Raw genomic sequence first — 18,216 nt, forward strand, 5'->3', positions numbered from 1 at the left:
TGTATGTTTATATTCACATAGAAGTCATATTGTCATAGATCCTTTAACATGTGATGCTTGCCCCCTATCTTTGCTAGCCAAAAATTCCGCACTAAGTAGAGATACTACTTGTGCATCCAAAAACCCACCATACCTACCTAGGGATGGAACAAGATCCCTCAAGTAAGTTGTCATCGGTGCAAAAAGGCAATAAAAATTGCTTTTAAATATGTGAGATCTTTTAGTGTAATAGAAAATTGAGCGTTGCACGAACTTGGATGACAAAGAATAAAAGCGACAGACTGCATAATAAAGGTTGTCATCTTAAGGGGCAATGTAACGTGATGATCTTTTGCACTAAGGGGTTGAGCGTTGCACGAACTTGGACGATCTTGCAACCTCTGCTTCCCTCTGCGAAGGGCCTATCTTTTATGTATTTACTTTTATGCAAAGAGTCAAAGTTTTCCTTCTATTCCTTTTATTTTTCTCTTTTGGCAAGCATCATGTGGTGAGGAAAGATCTAGGCACATATGTCCAGTTGAATATAGATAGCATGAGTTATTATTGTTGACATCACCCTTGAGGTGAGTATGTTGGGAGGCGAAACTATAAGCCCCTATCTTTCTATGTGTCCGGTTGAAACGTTTTGCTCATGTGTACAAGGTGAGTGTTAGCAATCATAGAACAATATATGATGGTTGAGTATGTGGACTTGCCTAAAGGCTCCAACATGTGACCCTTCCTGAAAAGATGATGAATTCTAGTTGCAAAGCTGACTGAGAACATAGTTTGTTGGTTTGTAATAGAGTTTTTGCTTTATACCTCGATTATGTGATGAACTGTTACTTATTCATGGGAAGTGTATGATAAAAATATTATGATAAAAGTCCTATGTTTAAATTTTGTTGCTGTTATAATAATCAACATGATGCTTCTATGTCCTTATTTTGTTTTTATCGACACCTCTCTCTCAAAGCATGTGGACATGTTTTTTGATTTCGGTTTTCACTTGAGGAGAAGCGAGGTCTAAGCTTGGGGGAGTTGATACGTCCATTTTGCATCATGTTTTCTTACTATTATTTATAATGTTTTCATCCATAATAATGCTTTGTGGAGTAATTATAATTCCTTTTCTCTCATATTTGCAAGGTACACACCAAGAGGGAGAATTCCGGCAGCTAGAAATCTGGACTTGAAAGAGCTACGTCAGGCCACCTATTTTGCACAACTCCAAATGAGCTGAAACTTTACGGAGATATTTTATGGATTATTTAAGAAATATTGGAGCCAATGATCACCAGAGGGGGGGCACCAGGCGGGCACAACCCACCTGGGCGCGCCAGGCCCCCTGGCGCGCCCTGGTGGGTTGTGGCCTCCTCGGCCCACCTCCGGTGCCTATCTTCTGGTATATAAGTAATTTTGACCTAGAAAAAATATGAAGAAGACTTTCGGGACGGAACGCCACCGTCTCGAGGCAGAACTTGGGCAGGAGCACTTTTTCCCTCCGACGGAGCGATTCTGCCGGGGGAACTTCCCTCCCGGAGGGGGAAATCATCGCCATCATCATCACCAACAACTCTCCCATCTTGGGGAGGGAAATCTCCATCAACATCTTCACCAGCACCATCTCATCTCAAACACTAGTTCATCTCTTGTATTCAATCTTGTTACCGGAACTATAGATTGGTGCTAGGGGGTGACTAGTAGTGTTGATTACATCTTGTAGTTCATTACTATATGGTTTATTTGGTGGAAGATTATATCTTCAGATCTATTATGCAAATTAATACCCCTCTGATCATGAGCATGTTGATTATTTGTGAGTAGTTACTTTTGTTCTTGAGGTCATGGGATAAATCATTTTGCAAGTAATCATGTGAATTTGATATGTGTTCGATATTTTGATGGTATGTATGTTGTGATTCCCTTAGTGGTGTCATGTGAACGTCGACTACATGACACGTCACCATATTTGTGTTGGGGAATGTAGTAATTTCAAAAAAAAACTACGCACACGCAAGATCATTGTGATGCATAGCAACGAAAGGAGAGAGTGTGTCCACGTACCCTCGTAGACCGAAGGCGGAAGCGTTAGCACAACGCGGTTGATGTAGTCGTACATCTTCACGATCCGACCGATCAAGTACCGAACGTACGGCACCTCCAAGTTCTGCACACGTTCAACTCAATGACGTCCCTCGAACTGCGATCCAGCCGAGCTTTGAGGGGGAGTTCCGTCAGCACGACGGCGTGGTGACGGTGATGTTGTTGCTACCGACGCAGGGCTTCGCCTAAGCACCGCTAGGATATGATCGAGGTGGATTATGGTGGAGGGGGCAACCGCACACGGCTAAGAAATCAAGAGATCAATTGTTGTGTCCATGGGGTGCCCCCCTCCTCCGTATATAAAGGGGGAGGAGAGGGTCGGCCAAGGGGAGGAGGCGTGCGCATGGGGGGAGTCCTACTCCCACCGGGAGTAGGACTCCTCCTTTTCCTATTTGGAGAGGGCGAGGGAAGGAAGAGGAAGGAGGGAGGAAGGAAAGGGGGGGCCGACCCCCTTCCCAATTCGGATTGGGCTTGGGGGGCGCCCCTCCCTTGCTCCTTTCCCCTCCTTTCCACTAAAGCCCATTAAGGCCCATATACCTCCCGGCGGGTTCCGATAACCTCCCGGTGCTCCGGTATTATCCCGATCTCACCCGGAACCATTCCGGTGTCCAAATATAGTCGTCCAATATATCGATCTTTATGTCTCGACCATTTTGAGACTCCTCGTCATGTCCGTGATCACATCCAGGACTCCGAACTACCTTCGGTACATCAAAACACATAAACTCATAATATAACCGTCATCGAACTTTAAGCGTGCGGACCCTACGGGTTCGAGAACTATGTAGACATGACCGAGACACGTCTCCAGTCAATAACCAATAGCGGAACCTGGATGCTCATATTGGCTCCCACATATTCTACGAAGATCTTTATCGGTCAAACCGCATAACAACATACGTTGTTCCCTTTGTCATTGGTATGTTACTTGCACGAGATTCGATCGTTGGTATCTCAATACCTGGTTCAATCTCGTTACCGACAAGTCTCTTTACTCGTTCCGTAATACATCATCCCGCAACTAAATCATTAGTTACAATGCTTGCAAGGCTCATAGTGATGTGCATTACCGAGTGGGCCCAGAGATACCTCTCTGACAATCGGAGTGACAAATCCTAATCTCGAAATACGCCAACCCAACAAGTACCTTCGAAGCCACTTGTAGAGCACCTTTATAATCACCCAGTTACGTTGTGACGTTTGGTAGCACACAAAGTGTTCCTCCGGTAAACGGGAGTTGCATAATCTCATAGTCATAGGAACTTGTATAAGTCATGAAGAAAGCAATAGCAGAATACTAAACGATGAAGTGCTAAGCTAACAGAATGGGTCAAGTCAATCACATCATTCTCCTAATGATGTGATCCCGTTAATCAAATGACAACTCATGTCTATGGCTAGGAAACATAACCATCTTTGATCAACGAGCTAGTCAAGTAGAGGCATACTAGTGGCACTCTGTTTGTCTATGTATTCACACAAATATTATGTTTCCGGTTAATACAATTCTAGCATGAATAATAAACATTTATCATGATATAAGGAAATAAATAATAAATTTAATATTGCCTCTCGGGCATATTTCCTTCAGTCTCCCACTTGCACTAGAGTCAATAATCTAGATTACACAGTAATGATTCTAACACCCATGGAGCCTTGGTGATGGTCATGTTTTGCTCGTGGAAGAGGCTTAGTCAACGGGTCTGCAACATTCAGATCCGTATGTATTTTGCAAATCTCTATGTCTCCCACCTGGACTTGATCCCGGATGGAGTTTAAGCGTCTCTTGATGTGCTTGGTTCTCTTGTGAAATCTGGATTCCTTTGCCAATGCAATTGCACCAGTATTGTCACAAAAGATTTTCATTGGACCCGATGCACTAGGTATGACACCTAGATCGGATATGAACTCCTTCATCCAGACTCCTTCATTTGCTACTTCCGAAGCAGCTATGTACTCCGCTTCACATGTAGATCCCGCTACGACGCTTAGTTTAGAATTGCACCAACTGACAGCTCCACCGTTCAATATAAACACGTATCCGGTTTGCGATTTAGAATCATCCGGATCAGTGTCAAAGCTTGCATAGACGTAAACATTTACGACGAGCTCTTTGTCACCTCCATAAACGAGAAACATATCCTTAGTCCTTTTCAGGTATTTCAGGATGTTCTTGACCGCTGTCCAGTGATCCACTCCTGGATTACTTTGGTACCTCCCTGCTAAACTAATAGCAAGGCACACATCAGGTATAGTACACAGCATTGCATACATGATAGAGCCTATGGTCGAAGCATAGGGAACATCTTTCATTTTCTCTCTATCTTCTGCAGTGGTCGGGCATTGAGTCTTACTCAACTTCACACCTTGTAACACAAGCAAGAACCCTTTCTTTGCTTGATCCATTTTGAACTTCTTCAAAACTTTGTCAAGGTATGTGCTTTGTGAAAGTCCAATTAAGCGTCTTGATCTATCTCTATAGATCTTGATGCCCAATATATAAGCAGCTTCACCGAGGTCCTTCATTGAAAAACTCTTATTCAAATATCCTTTTATGCTATCCATAAATTCTATATCATTTCCAATCAACAATATGTCATCCACATATAATATTAGAAATGCTACAGAGCTCCCACTCACTTTCTTGTAAATACAGGCTTCTCCAAAAGTCTGTATAAAACCATATGCTTTGATCACACTACCAAAACGTTTATTCCAACTCCGAGAGGCTTGCACCAGTCCATAAATGGATCGCTGGAGCTTGCACACTTTGTTAGCTCCCTTTGGATCGACAAAACCTTCTGGTTGCATCATATACAACTCTTCTTCCAGAAATCCATTCAGGAATGCAGTTTTGATATCCATTTGCCAAATTTCATAATCATAAAATGCAGCAATTGCTAACATGATTCGGACAGACTTAAGCATCGCTACGGGTGAGAAGGTCTCATCGTAGTCAATCCCTTGAACTTGTCGAAAACCTTTTGCAACAAGTCGAGCTTTATAGAAAGTAACATTACCGTCAGCATCAGTCTTCTTCTTGAAGATCCATTTATTCTCGATGGCTTGCCGATCATCGGGCAAGTCAACCAAAGTCCATACTTTGTTCTCATACATGGATCCCATCTCAGATTTCATGGCCTCAAGCCATTTTGCGGAATCTGGGCTCACCATTGCTTCTTCATAGTTCGTAGGTTCGTCATGGTCTAGTAACATAACCTCCAGAACAGGATTACTGTACCACTCTGGCGCGGATCTTACTCTGGTTGACCTACGAGGTTCAGTAACAACTTGATCTAAAGTTTCATGATCATCATTAACTTCCTCACTAATTGGTGTAGACGTCACAGGAACCGGTTTCTGTGATGAACTACTTTCCAATAAGGGAGCAGGTACTGTTACCTCATCAAGTTCTACTTTCCTCCCACTCACTTCTTTCGAGAGAAACTCCTTCTCTAGAAAGGATCCATTCTTAGCAACGACTGTCTTGCCTTTGGATCTGTGATAGAAGGTGTACCCAACAGTTTCCTTTGGGTATCCTCTGAAGACACATTTCTCCGATTTGGGTTCGAGCTTATCAGGTTGAAGCTTTTTCACATAAGCATCGCAGCCCCAAACTTTAAGAAACGACAACTTTGGTTTCTTGCCAAACCACAGTTCATAAGGCGTCGTCTCAACGGATTTTGATGGTGCCCTATTTAACGTGAATGCGGTCGTCTCTAAAGCATAACCCCAAAATGATAGTGGTAAATCAGTAAGAGACATCATAGATCGCACCATATCTAGTAAAGTACGATTACGACGTTCGGACACACCATTACGCTGTGGTGTTCCGGGTGGCGTGAGTTGCGAAACTATTCCGCATTGTTTCAAATGTAGACCAAACTCGTAACTCAAATATTCTCCTCCACGATCAGATCGTAGAAACTTAATTTTCTTGTTACGATGATTTTCAACTTCATTCTGAAATTATTTGAACTTTTCAAATGTTTCAGACTTATGTTTCATTATGTAGTTACACCCATATCTGCTTAAATCATCTGTGAAGGTGAGAAAATAACGATACCCACTGCGAGCCTCAACATTCATTGGACCACATACATCAGTGTGTATGATTTCCAACAAATCAGTTGCTCGCTCCATAGTTCCGGAGAACGGCGTTTTAGTCATCTTGCCCATGAGGCATGGTTCGCAAGTACCAAGTGATTCATAATCAAGTGATTCCAAAAGTCCATCAGTATGGAGTTTCTTCATGCGCTTTACACCAATATGACCCAAAAGGCAGTGCCACAAATAAGTTGCACTATCATTATCAACTCTGTATCTTTTGGCTTCAACATTATGAATATGTGTATCACTACTATCGAGATTCAACAAAAATAGACCACTCTTCAAGGATGCATGACCATAAAAGATATTACTCATATAAATAGAACAACCATTATTCTCAGATTTAAATGAATAACCGTCTCACATCAAACAAGATCCAGATATAATGTTCATGCTCAACGCTGGCACCAAATAACAATTATTCGGGTCTAAAACTAATCCCGAAGGTAGATGTAGAGGTAGCGTGCCGACGGTGATCACATCGACTTTGGAACCATTTCCCACGCGCATCGTCACCTCGTCCTTAGCCAGTCTTCGCTTAATCCGTAGTCCCTGTTTCGAGTTGCAAATATTAGCAACAGAACCAGTATCAAATACCCAGGTGCTACTGCGAGCTCTGGTAAGGTACACATCAATAACATGTATATCACATATACCTTTGTTCACCTTGCCATCCTTCTTATCCGCCAAATACTTGGGGCAGTTCCGCTTCCAGTGACCAGTCTGCTTGCAGTAGAAGCACTCAGTCTCAGGCTTAGGTCCAGACTTGGGTTTCTTCTCTTGAGCAGCAACTTGTTTGTTGTTCCTTTTGAAATTCCCCTTCTTCTTCCCTTTGCCCTTTTTCTTGAAACTGGTGGTCTTATTAACCATCAACACTTGATGCTCCTTCTTGATTTCTTCCTCCACAGCCTTTAGCATTGCGAAGAGCTAGGGAATCGTCTTATCCATCCCTTGTATGTATAGTTCATCATGAAGCTCTTGTAGCTTGGTGGCAGTGATTGAAGAATTCTGTCAATGACACTATCATCCGAAAGATTAACTCCGAGTTGAATCAAGTGATTGTTATACCCAGACATTCTGAGTATATGCTCACTGACAGAACTATTCTCCTCCATCTTGCAGTTGTAGAACTTATTGGATGTAGGGGAACGCAGCAGAAAACAAAAAATTTCCGACCTACGCACCAGCCCAGGACCACTATGGAGACTGCATACATGGTTTGATCTTTTTCGTTACCGACTCGTAGCGCAGCGGGAAGTAGAGTCGATGACGATCGGCGGTGCAGATCCCCGCAGCTAGGATTTACAACCTCCCAACCGCGAGGATGTATACCCTCATCTGCTCCTCAGACAGCCCTCCGGGAGGCGGTCGAACAGCCCCCCGGACGGTGTCGCGGACAGCCCTTCGGGAGGACCTTCGAAACTCGAACGGTCACTCGGACAGCCCTTCGGGAGGACCTTCGAAACTCGGACGGTCACACGGACAGCCCTTCGGGAGGCACTCACGAACTAAGACCGAAACTACGATCTCTCTACAGAGTTGCACACATACGGTGTCATCTATCCGGCAGGGCTTCGCCGTCCAGAACTAGTTCCTGCCGGAACCCAGACAGCCTTACGGCTCTACGAAACTCTTTTCGTGGGAGGGAGAGAAGAAGCCAGATAATGCATGGCATGTGTATGAGAGCAAGGGATGAGTGTGGAGGGCTGCCCCTCCACCTCTATTTATAGGAAATCCCAAGGGGGTAGGGTAGTTTCACAAAAAACCCAAAATGCACATGAATGAAGTCCTTCCACAAGGACCTAGGAGTGAAACCAAGGAACTAGAGGGTCCCCAAGGGGGGATACCCCATGTGGCCGGCCACACCCCCATGAGGGGCCCCAAAAATGGCTCCTATCCATCCATGTCATCCCCAAGATCTTTTGGAGCAAAGCCCCAAAAGGTGGCTTTCCATAAAGTAACCATAAAGCTGATTTTCACTATTCACGACGACATTTTTCAGCGTCTGATCGAACTGAAAATATTTATGTGGGCTAAGAACATTTCCAGTACCCACTAAAATGATTTTCAACGCGTTCCGAAACAATTCCGGTTTTAGTGATTTTCATCTGCGAAACGCATCTGAAGTGGCTCCGGCAGCTCCGGAACATTTCCGGTTTTTATCTCAGAAAATTCCAAAAAGCTTCCAGAATGATTCTGGCATCCTCCAAGAATTATCAGGCATGTGCCGAAACCAATTTGACTTAATGGTGTATCCCGAAAAAACTTTTCGGTATCATCGAAACTTATCCGATGACCTCTCTCTGCGGTACGATTCCGCTGTCCGAAACTTTTCGGTGTCCGAAACTTTTTCGGTGATTTTCTCTCAGACTCCCTGTCTAGTATTCAGCAGATAGATGACCCTTAAGCGTGTGACCCTATAGGTTCGGTGAAGTATAGACATGACCCGGAACCCCTTCCGATCAATGATCAACATCGGAGCCGTGGACACCCATATTGACCCCTATACCCACACGAATAAATATTCGAGTGAACCTCCAGTTGCCGTGTGCTATTCCTGTTGCTTCGCGATATGTTACAAATACCCGAGGTGAGACGTGTTGGCATTCCCGTGGATCAACAACTTGTCCACTATGCTAGTTACCTCGTTACCGGTATTGTTCTCTTTTCTCGTTATCGTGTTCCGGCATCCCCGTGATCAAATCACAAAGTGTCTGGCCAGACGATGATGGATACCGTAACACCGAGAGGGCCCAGAGATATCTCTCCATCGTCGGAGGAGCAAATCCCAATCTTGAGCTATCAAGTTACTTGACACACTTTTCCATGAACCCGTAAGCCGCCGTAATAGCCACCCATTTACGGATGACGTTTAACAAACCCCAAAGTTCATGAAGCAAGCATGAAGAAACTCGATACTCTCATGGTCTAAGGAATCATGCAAACGTTAACCATCTCTGTGTTATGTACCAATAAACTTGTGACGAATGAATCTCATAGCATAACATCAATCCGGGTCGATTCAACACAAATGTTCTCTTAACATTGTGCCCTCAAGGTTGCTGACATAGACATGCCCATGATCAGGAAAACATAACCATCATGCAACACTTGAGCTAGTCTTAGAGGCCAGACTAGGAATACATTTTACCGTTTATTATTCCACACGTGCATATGAGTCTTCCTCCGAGCCTCGTGGTTATTGCAGACTCGAGAACCATAGCAGTTATAGCATGGAACATAAACATAATTATGAACTCGGAGATAAATAATATCATTTATTATTGCCTCTAGGGCATATCTCCTACAGACTCCCACTTGCACTAGAGTCAATAATCTAGTTAATGCTAATGCACTTTACACCTGTGGCACACCGGTGTAAATATGCTTCGCTTGTGGTATAGCCTGATGTCCAACGGATCTGACGACTTCAGTTCCGTGTGTATCATTGCATGTCCTCGTGTTTTCACGTTTTCAAAAAATTCATATTTTGTGTGGACTTGGCTTTGTATGTATGTGAATCACAGGTCAAACCTGGATTCCTCAGACTGAGTTTTGGAGCAACTACCTGCAGTAGTGTCCCATTGTCAAAAGCCATCTTGGAACTATACTAAGTTCATGAATGAACTATATGATTCAACATCTTCTTTGTCGCTTCTAAAGCGTCAACATACTTAGCCCTTGTTATAGAATTTGCCACAGTAACTAGTTTGAACAAATTCCAACTAACTGTGCCACCACAATGTGTGTTACACAAAACCCTTAACTTAAATCGAAAATCGCACGGTGAAAAGATGAAGACTATCGATGTAACATTTTACAACGAACTCTTCATGATCTCCGCTTGCAAGAAAACATATCATCAGTACTTACTCTAGTACTCAATGACATCTTTCACTGTTGTCCCACGATCAGTACTTTGATCACTTTAGTATCCATACTCGCAACACCATGGGAGTATCGGACATATCTGGTTGTTTTACATACCATGGAATACATGATTAATCCAAACACAAAAGTGTGTGGAATCTGCATCATGTATTTTACTCATCAGTGTTTTGGGACACCGAGTCTTGCAAAAACTCTTTCCATGTGACTTTGGCAAGAATCACTCCTTGGCGTTTTAAATGCTAAAAGGTTTTAGCATCTTGTCAATATGTATTCATTGCTTAGCCCCATTAGGTAAATCTATCTCCATAGATCATCATGCCTAATATTGAGGCTATTTAGCCTAAGCACTTCATCGAAAAACTATTTTCAAATGAAGTCCTAATTTGTGTCAAGAAATTTATTTCCAATTACCAATGTGCCAAGCACATAAGGTTTTTAGAAATATTATTACGCTCCCACTTACTTTCTTGAATTACAAGCATCTTCGTTACCCATTGATGAAGTCAAAACCCCTTTGACCATTTCATCAAAACCCGAAGATTCCAACTCCATTTTGCTCTCTTCTGTCCATTGCTGGAACTCTGAAGTTTGCATACCTACTAGCATCCTCTGGATCGACAAATTACTTTGGACTGTATCATATACAAGTCCTAGCTTTCATTTCCATTAGATGGAAATCCTTTTATCATCCATGTTTCATATCTCATGATTGAAATATGTATTAATTGCTAGTTCAACCCGAACCGACTTTAAGCATCGCTACGATGAAAACAACCTCATCGTAGTCAACTCTTGAACTTGTTATTCCAACAAGTCGAGCTTTATGGATAAAACATTTTATCCGTATCAGTTTTAAGTTCCATAAATATTCTTTAGACTCTAAGTCTTCCGAAAGGTGTATCAAGGTTTTAATCTTGAATCACTTATATGGAAACTAACTCGGGTTGTATTGGCATTTAGCCAATTCCGGAGTCAGGGCCCATCAATGCTTCCTTGTGTATCGTAGGTATAATGTTGTCTAACAACAATATCTCGTTTGCGCACCTGAGAGGTTTGCACGAGCCTTGCCTACGTGGTTCAGCTGCAAGTTCGACCGAAGTTCATACATTTTATTGTAGAGACTTCCGTATCAGTCGCGGTAGGAAACTATGGAATTACTTCCAAGGTCTCTTTCCTTTGATCTGATGACGTAGATACTGTTTATCTCGTCGAGTTGCACTATTCTCCCACTCACCTTTTTGAAAGAACCATTCTCTTTAAAAGCACACCGTTTCGCGGCAAAACTATTTGCCTCGGTATAGTGAGGGAGGAATACCCAACATTTTGGTATAACCTACAAAGTAGCACTTGTCTGATTTGGAATAGGTTTGTAACCTTTTACACAAGCCCCATATTCCAAATGTTAAGAAAAGATATAACATGGTTGGGCGTACCATACCATGGCTTCATTTCAACACACCCGATGTAGCTCTTTTCAGTGTAAAAACCGCAGTCTCTAAAGCATCACTTTAAAAGGGATAATGGCAAATTTATTTATGTCATCTTTCACCTTACCATGTCATAAATGGTTTGATTACATCTCCACAGACTTTCCACTTGCAGTGGTGTTCCGGGAGGTGCAAGTTATGAAACCCCTTTCACAACTCATCAGACATTCGCTAAACATGTAACTCAAATATTCCTTTGTGCAATCAAATTGTAGAAACATAATTTTCTTGTTACAATAACTTCTACTTCATTTTTGAGAACCTTTTGAATGATTTCAAAAGATCCAGACTTACGTCTCATCAAGTAAATATCCATATATCTACTTGAGTCATTTCTGAAGATAAATAAATCCACCACTAACAACACTTATCGGACTACACACATCAAATGTATGATCACTAATAAGTTTGTTGTTCGTTCCTTATGGCCTGTGAACGGTATTTTAGTCACTTCACTTTTCGGAGGAAAGTTGCAAGTGTCAGATGATTCAAAATCAAGAAGACTTCAAAATCCATCATAATGGAATTTTCCATGCGGTTTCTCCAATGTGACCAAATGTAGTGCCACACTTGTGTGGTATTCTTTTAGTCTTGCGACATTTAGCGTCAGTGTTATGGATGTATCATATTACCATCAATATTCATAACATACATGCCATCTTGGATGGAAGCATGGCCCTTCATGTTATTCATAATACTTAACAACAATTGTTGTTTTTATGAACAAATCTTTTGCAACAAACATTGTGCAATGGGCTAGAGTGTATGAAACTCTAAAATGAATTATGAAAGTAAACCCAGAGGTATTGTATTATTATCAATATTCATAACATACATCTCATTCATAATGAAAGTATGGCCCTTATGTTATTCATAACATCGAACATAAAAAGTTCTCTTATGAACAACCTTCTTGCAAGATACCTTATGCAATGGGATAGAGTTTGTAAAACTCTAAATGAATTATGAAAATAAATACAGACGGCAATACACCGATGGAAGGTATAGTAACATTTACTATGTTCCGTGTGTATACCTTAACCTCATTTCTAGCTAGTCTTTCAGGCCATAGTAGTTCTTACATCGAGTTGCAACAGAATGCAATCGAGCGGGCAATTTTGTGATGAACTCACAATACCCAAGAATTAGTGATTAACATGTTTAACCATAATTCGCAAGAACTATATCTTTGACCAGCCTTCTATACATCAAAAACTTGTATGACATTCATACATGAGCTGGATATTCCAGTCTTCTTTCCTTTTGCCTTTATACTTCTAACAGTTTAACTTTTAGTATTTCTCCTACTCTCAGAAGAAGCACCCAACTTAAGAGTGGCATTAGCCCCGGACTTCCTAGGCGTGTAAGTCATACTAACACCCTTTGGACACTTCCTTTCTCTTTAAGTTGTTGTTTTATTCACCTTTCATTATATGACAGGCGTTCTTCTGGATCCCTTTCCCAACAGTCAAATGCATAGTAAACACTTTTACTAATACTTGCAAACAAACATTGCTTTGTTTGTATCTGAAAATAATTTTCAGTTCCATGAATATCATATAACTATCCCAACTTTCGAAGTTTGGGTTTCATGGAAGCAAACATATTCCACTTGACTGTAACAGAATCCTAGCTTTTGGATCGAAGGACGAGAGTCACATGATCCATAGCATTAGCGGGAGGATACGGAAAGCATGCGATAGGACAATGTCCTTCTCGGCACTTTTGAGGACAATCCTCATATTACGTTACCAATCGTAAAGTTTTAACCAGATATTTAACAGCTATTCAATTTTAATAGGGAAGGTGGAAATGCGAGCCATTATTCTACAACTATTATGCAAGAAACACTTAGACAGTGTTCATAATTAATTGCACTTAGAATTAAACATGTTAATTCAACAGTGCGCTCCCACTCAAATCAATATCTCTCACAATTAATTTTGAGTGATACAAGATCCAGACTTCAATTCATCGCCATAGAATCATCATCTCATAACGGGAATTTTAATCGGTAGGCCAACTTGCCGATCACATCTCTATGTGACTCTTGCTCATCTTTCGATGCGTGTGTTCCGAGCTCAGGACGATCCTGCCATGAACGTCAAGACAACCAAGTGATCTTGCTGCGAGGTCTGACCTCACCCGCCTCACACTTCTCTAATCGTTCGTACCCATGCATCCATGGCGCACCCCGAAAAGATAGGTGCCGTGACGGTGCTACACTTGGGAGAACACTAACTACTTGATATTTTAAGTGAGAGATCACCCTAATAAAAGCGACTACCGCGCAATCAAGAAGGGTGCATCATAAGGGATAAACATCTCAGGCAATTCATAATAGCATGATATGGTATAGCCCTTTCTGACGGAGAAGTATTTCATTTCTTCGTCTTTGGCATTCGCGTCGGTGTTCACCTTCGCGAAGATTGCCACCACCTTGTCGATGCACCAGATAATATTGCTATCTCTATAGCTAACAAAATAATGCATTACAACAAGGTTGACACGCAGGTCATTAAAGTGCAATCATATGGCTCCAGCCATCATGCCGAATCATGACACGCAGGTCATGTTAATCAAATTACATCATATAGTCATCTCATACATAATCGAATTAGTATGAGCACTGCTATACCACATCACATGCACATCCTGCAAAACCATGTTAGACGCCTCTAATAGGTTTATGCAAAATTTTATTTTACGTGGCTTCTAAGGTTTTGACTTAAACCGCAGCTACCAACGTTTTATCATCAAGTATGATTATTCAAGTTGCTACATTAACATCTCGGGGTGTATGAAACACGGGATAATTAAATCTCGAGCCCCATACTAAACTTCGTCATACGCATGACCCCCGTGCAGATCATATCTGCAATGCCCTTTCATCTGCGAATTTCATCTTTCTTTTGACTACGACAGAACCCAAAGAACTGATAGCACTTCCATGATCAATCAGGATCACGGATTGCCAGAACTTTGTCAAATTCCACCATGCTGTCTCGAGATTGAGCAAACGCAAATTCTAGGGAAGCAACAAGAACCTCGGGTAACAGATTTCATCTGTCACCCGCATAAATAATTTTCAGCAATAGATCTCATCTACTACCTAATTATATTATGCAATACCCATACATCTCCATGTATTCTAGATCGAAACCTGCATCTACACATAGCACGGCTCTTGATGCCACTGTAGGGGAACGCAACAGAAAACAAAAAATTTCCGACCTACGCACCAGCCCAGGACCACTATGGAGACTGCATACATGGTTTGATCTTTTTCGTTACCGACTCGTAGCGCAGCGGGAAGTAGAGTCGATGACGATCGGCGGTGCAGATCCCCGCAGCTAGGATTTACAACCTCCCAACCGCGAGGATGTATACCCTCATCTGCTCCTCAGACAGCCCTCCGGGAGGCGGTCGAACAGCCCCCCGGACGGTGTCGCGGACAGCCCTTCGGGAGGACCTTCGAAACTCGAACGGTCACTCGGACAGCCCTTCGGGAGGACCTTCGAAACTCGGACGGTCACACGGACAGCCCTTCGGGAGGCACTCACGAACTAAGACCGAAACTACGATCTCTCTACAGAGTTGCACACATACGGTGTCATCTATCCGGCAGGGCTTCGCCGTCCAGAACTAGTTCCTGCCGGAACCCAGACAGCCTTACGGCTCTACGAAACTCTTTTCGTGGGAGGGAGAGAAGAAGCCAGATAATGCATGGCATGTGTATGAGAGCAAGGGATGAGTGTGGAGGGCTGCCCCTCCACCTCTATTTATAGGAAATCCCAAGGGGGTAGGGTAGTTTCACAAAAAACCCAAAATGCACATGAATGAAGTCCTTCCACAAGGACCTAGGAGTGAAACCAAGGAACTAGAGGGTCCCCAAGGGGGGATACCCCATGTGGCCGGCCACACCCCCATGAGGGGCCCCAAAAATGGCTCCTATCCATCCATGTCATCCCCAAGATCTTTTGGAGCAAAGCCCCAAAAGGTGGCTTTCCATAAAGTAACCATAAAGCTGATTTTCACTATTCACGACGACATTTTTCAGCGTCTGATCGAACTGAAAATATTTATGTGGGCTAAGAACATTTCCAGTACCCACTAAAATGATTTTCAACGCGTTCCGAAACAATTCCGGTTTTAGTGATTTTCATCTGCGAAACGCATCTGAAGTGGCTCCGGCAGCTCCGGAACATTTCCGGTTTTTATCTCAGAAAATTCCAAAAAGCTTCCAGAATGATTCTGGCATCCTCCAAGAATTATCAGGCATGTGCCGAAACCAATTTGACTTAATGGTGTATCCCGAAAAAACTTTTCGGTATCATCGAAACTTATCCGATGACCTCTCTCTGCGGTACGATTCCGCTGTCCGAAACTTTTCGGTGTCTGAAACTTTTTCGGTGATTTTCTCTCAGACTCCCTGTCTAGTATTCAGCAGATAGATGACCCTTAAGCGTGTGACCCTATAGGTTCGGTGAAGTATAGACATGACCCGGAACCCCTTCCGATCAATGATCAACATCGGAGCCGTGGACACCCATATTGACCCCTATACCCACACGAATAAATATTCGAGTGAACCTCCAGTTGCCGTGTGCTATTCCTGTTGCTTCGCGATATGTTACAAATACCCGAGGTGAGACGTGTTGGCATTCCCGTGGATCAACAACTTGTCCACTATGCTAGTTACCTCGTTACCGGTATTGTTCTCTTTTCTCGTTATCGTGTTCCGGCATCCCCGTGATCAAATCACAAAGTGTCTGGCCAGACGATGATGGATACCGTAACACCGAGAGGGCCCAGAGATATCTCTCCATCGTCGGAGGAGCAAATCCCAATCTTGAGCTATCAAGTTACTTGACACACTTTTCCATGAACCCGTAAGCCGCCGTAATAGCCACCCATTTACGGATGACGTTTAACAAACCCCAAAGTTCATGAAGCAAGCATGAAGAAACTCGATACTCTCATGGTCTAAGGAATCATGCAAACGTTAACCATCTCTGTGTTATGTACCAATAAACTTGTGACGAATGAATCTCATAGCATAACATCAATCCGGGTCGATTCAACACAAATGTTCTCTTAACATTGTGCCCTCAAGGTTGCTGACATAGACATGCCCATGATCAGGAAAACATAACCATCATGCAACACTTGAGCTAGTCTTAGAGGCCAGACTAGGAATACATTTTACCGTTTATTATTCCACACGTGCATATGAGTCTTCCTCCGAGCCTCGTGGTTATTGCAGACTCGAGAACCATAGCAGTTATAGCATGGAACATAAACATAATTATGAACTCGGAGATAAATAATATCATTTATTATTGCCTCTAGGGCATATCTCCTACATTGGAGACTTCATATCTCTCAATCCGGGCATTTGCTTGAAATATTAACTTCAACTCCTGGAACATCTCATATGCTCCATGACGTTCAAAACGTCGTTGAAGTCCCGGTTCTAAGCCGTAAAGCATGGCACACTGAACTATCGAGTAGTCATCAGCTTTGCTCTGCCAGACGTTCATAACATCTTGTGTTGCTCCTGCAGCAGGTTTGGCACCTAGCGGTGCTTCTAGGACATAATTCTTCTGTGCAGCAATGAGGATAATCCTCAAGTTATGGACCAAGTCCGTGTAATTGCTACCATCATCTTTCAACTTTGTTTTATCAAGGAACGCATTAAAATTCAACGGAACAACAGCACGAGCCATCTATCTACAATAACACAGACATGCAAAATACTATCAGGTACTAAGTCCATGATAAATTTAAGTTCAATTAATCATATTACTTAAGAACTCCCACTTAGATAGACATCCCTCTAATCATCTAAGTGATCACGTGATCCAAATCAACTAAACCATGTCCGATCATCACGTGAGATGGAGTAGTTTTCAATGGTGAACATCACTATGTTGATCATATCTACTATATGATTCACGCTCGACCTTTCGGTCTCAGTGTTCCGAGGCCATATCTGCATATGCTAGGCTCGTCAAGTTTAACCTGAGTATTCTGCGTGTGCAAAACTGGTTTGCACCCGTTGTAGATGGACGTAGAGCTTATCACACCCGATCATCACGTGGTATCTCGGCACGACGAACTTTGGCAATGGTGCATATTCAGGGAGAACACTTTTATCTTGAAATTTAGTGAGAGGTCATCTTATAATGCTACCGTCAATCAAAGCAAAATAAGATGCATAAAAGATAAACATCACATGCAATCAATATAAGTGATATGATATGGCCATCATCATCTTGTGCTTGTGATCACTACAAGAAATACAGCCAATTATGACTCCCCATTTTGGTCGTTAATTTGTCATTGTTTTCGTTTATTGACCAAATTTGAAAGGTCAACAGTTGGCCGTCAAGAACGAACAAACGTGACCTTCTCTGGAATTTTGGTCATGGCCGCCCTTGACCAAAATTTTGGTTGTAAATCTTTGACGAAAATTATGGTCACTACTAATGAGCCTAGACCACGTAGGATCTAATGTGGCCGAGCCAACGTGGCACATGCGATGACATGGATGCCATGTAGGATCGGTCCAAATCAGTTGTTTTAATGGGTTGAGCCCAATTCAGCCCACTTTTAAATTTACTTTTGGGCCACAAGCATG

Source organism: Aegilops tauschii, chromosome 7 (genome assembly GCF_002575655.3).
Source record: "Aegilops tauschii subsp. strangulata cultivar AL8/78 chromosome 7, Aet v6.0, whole genome shotgun sequence".
Classification (NCBI taxonomy): Eukaryota; Viridiplantae; Streptophyta; class Magnoliopsida; order Poales; family Poaceae; genus Aegilops; species Aegilops tauschii.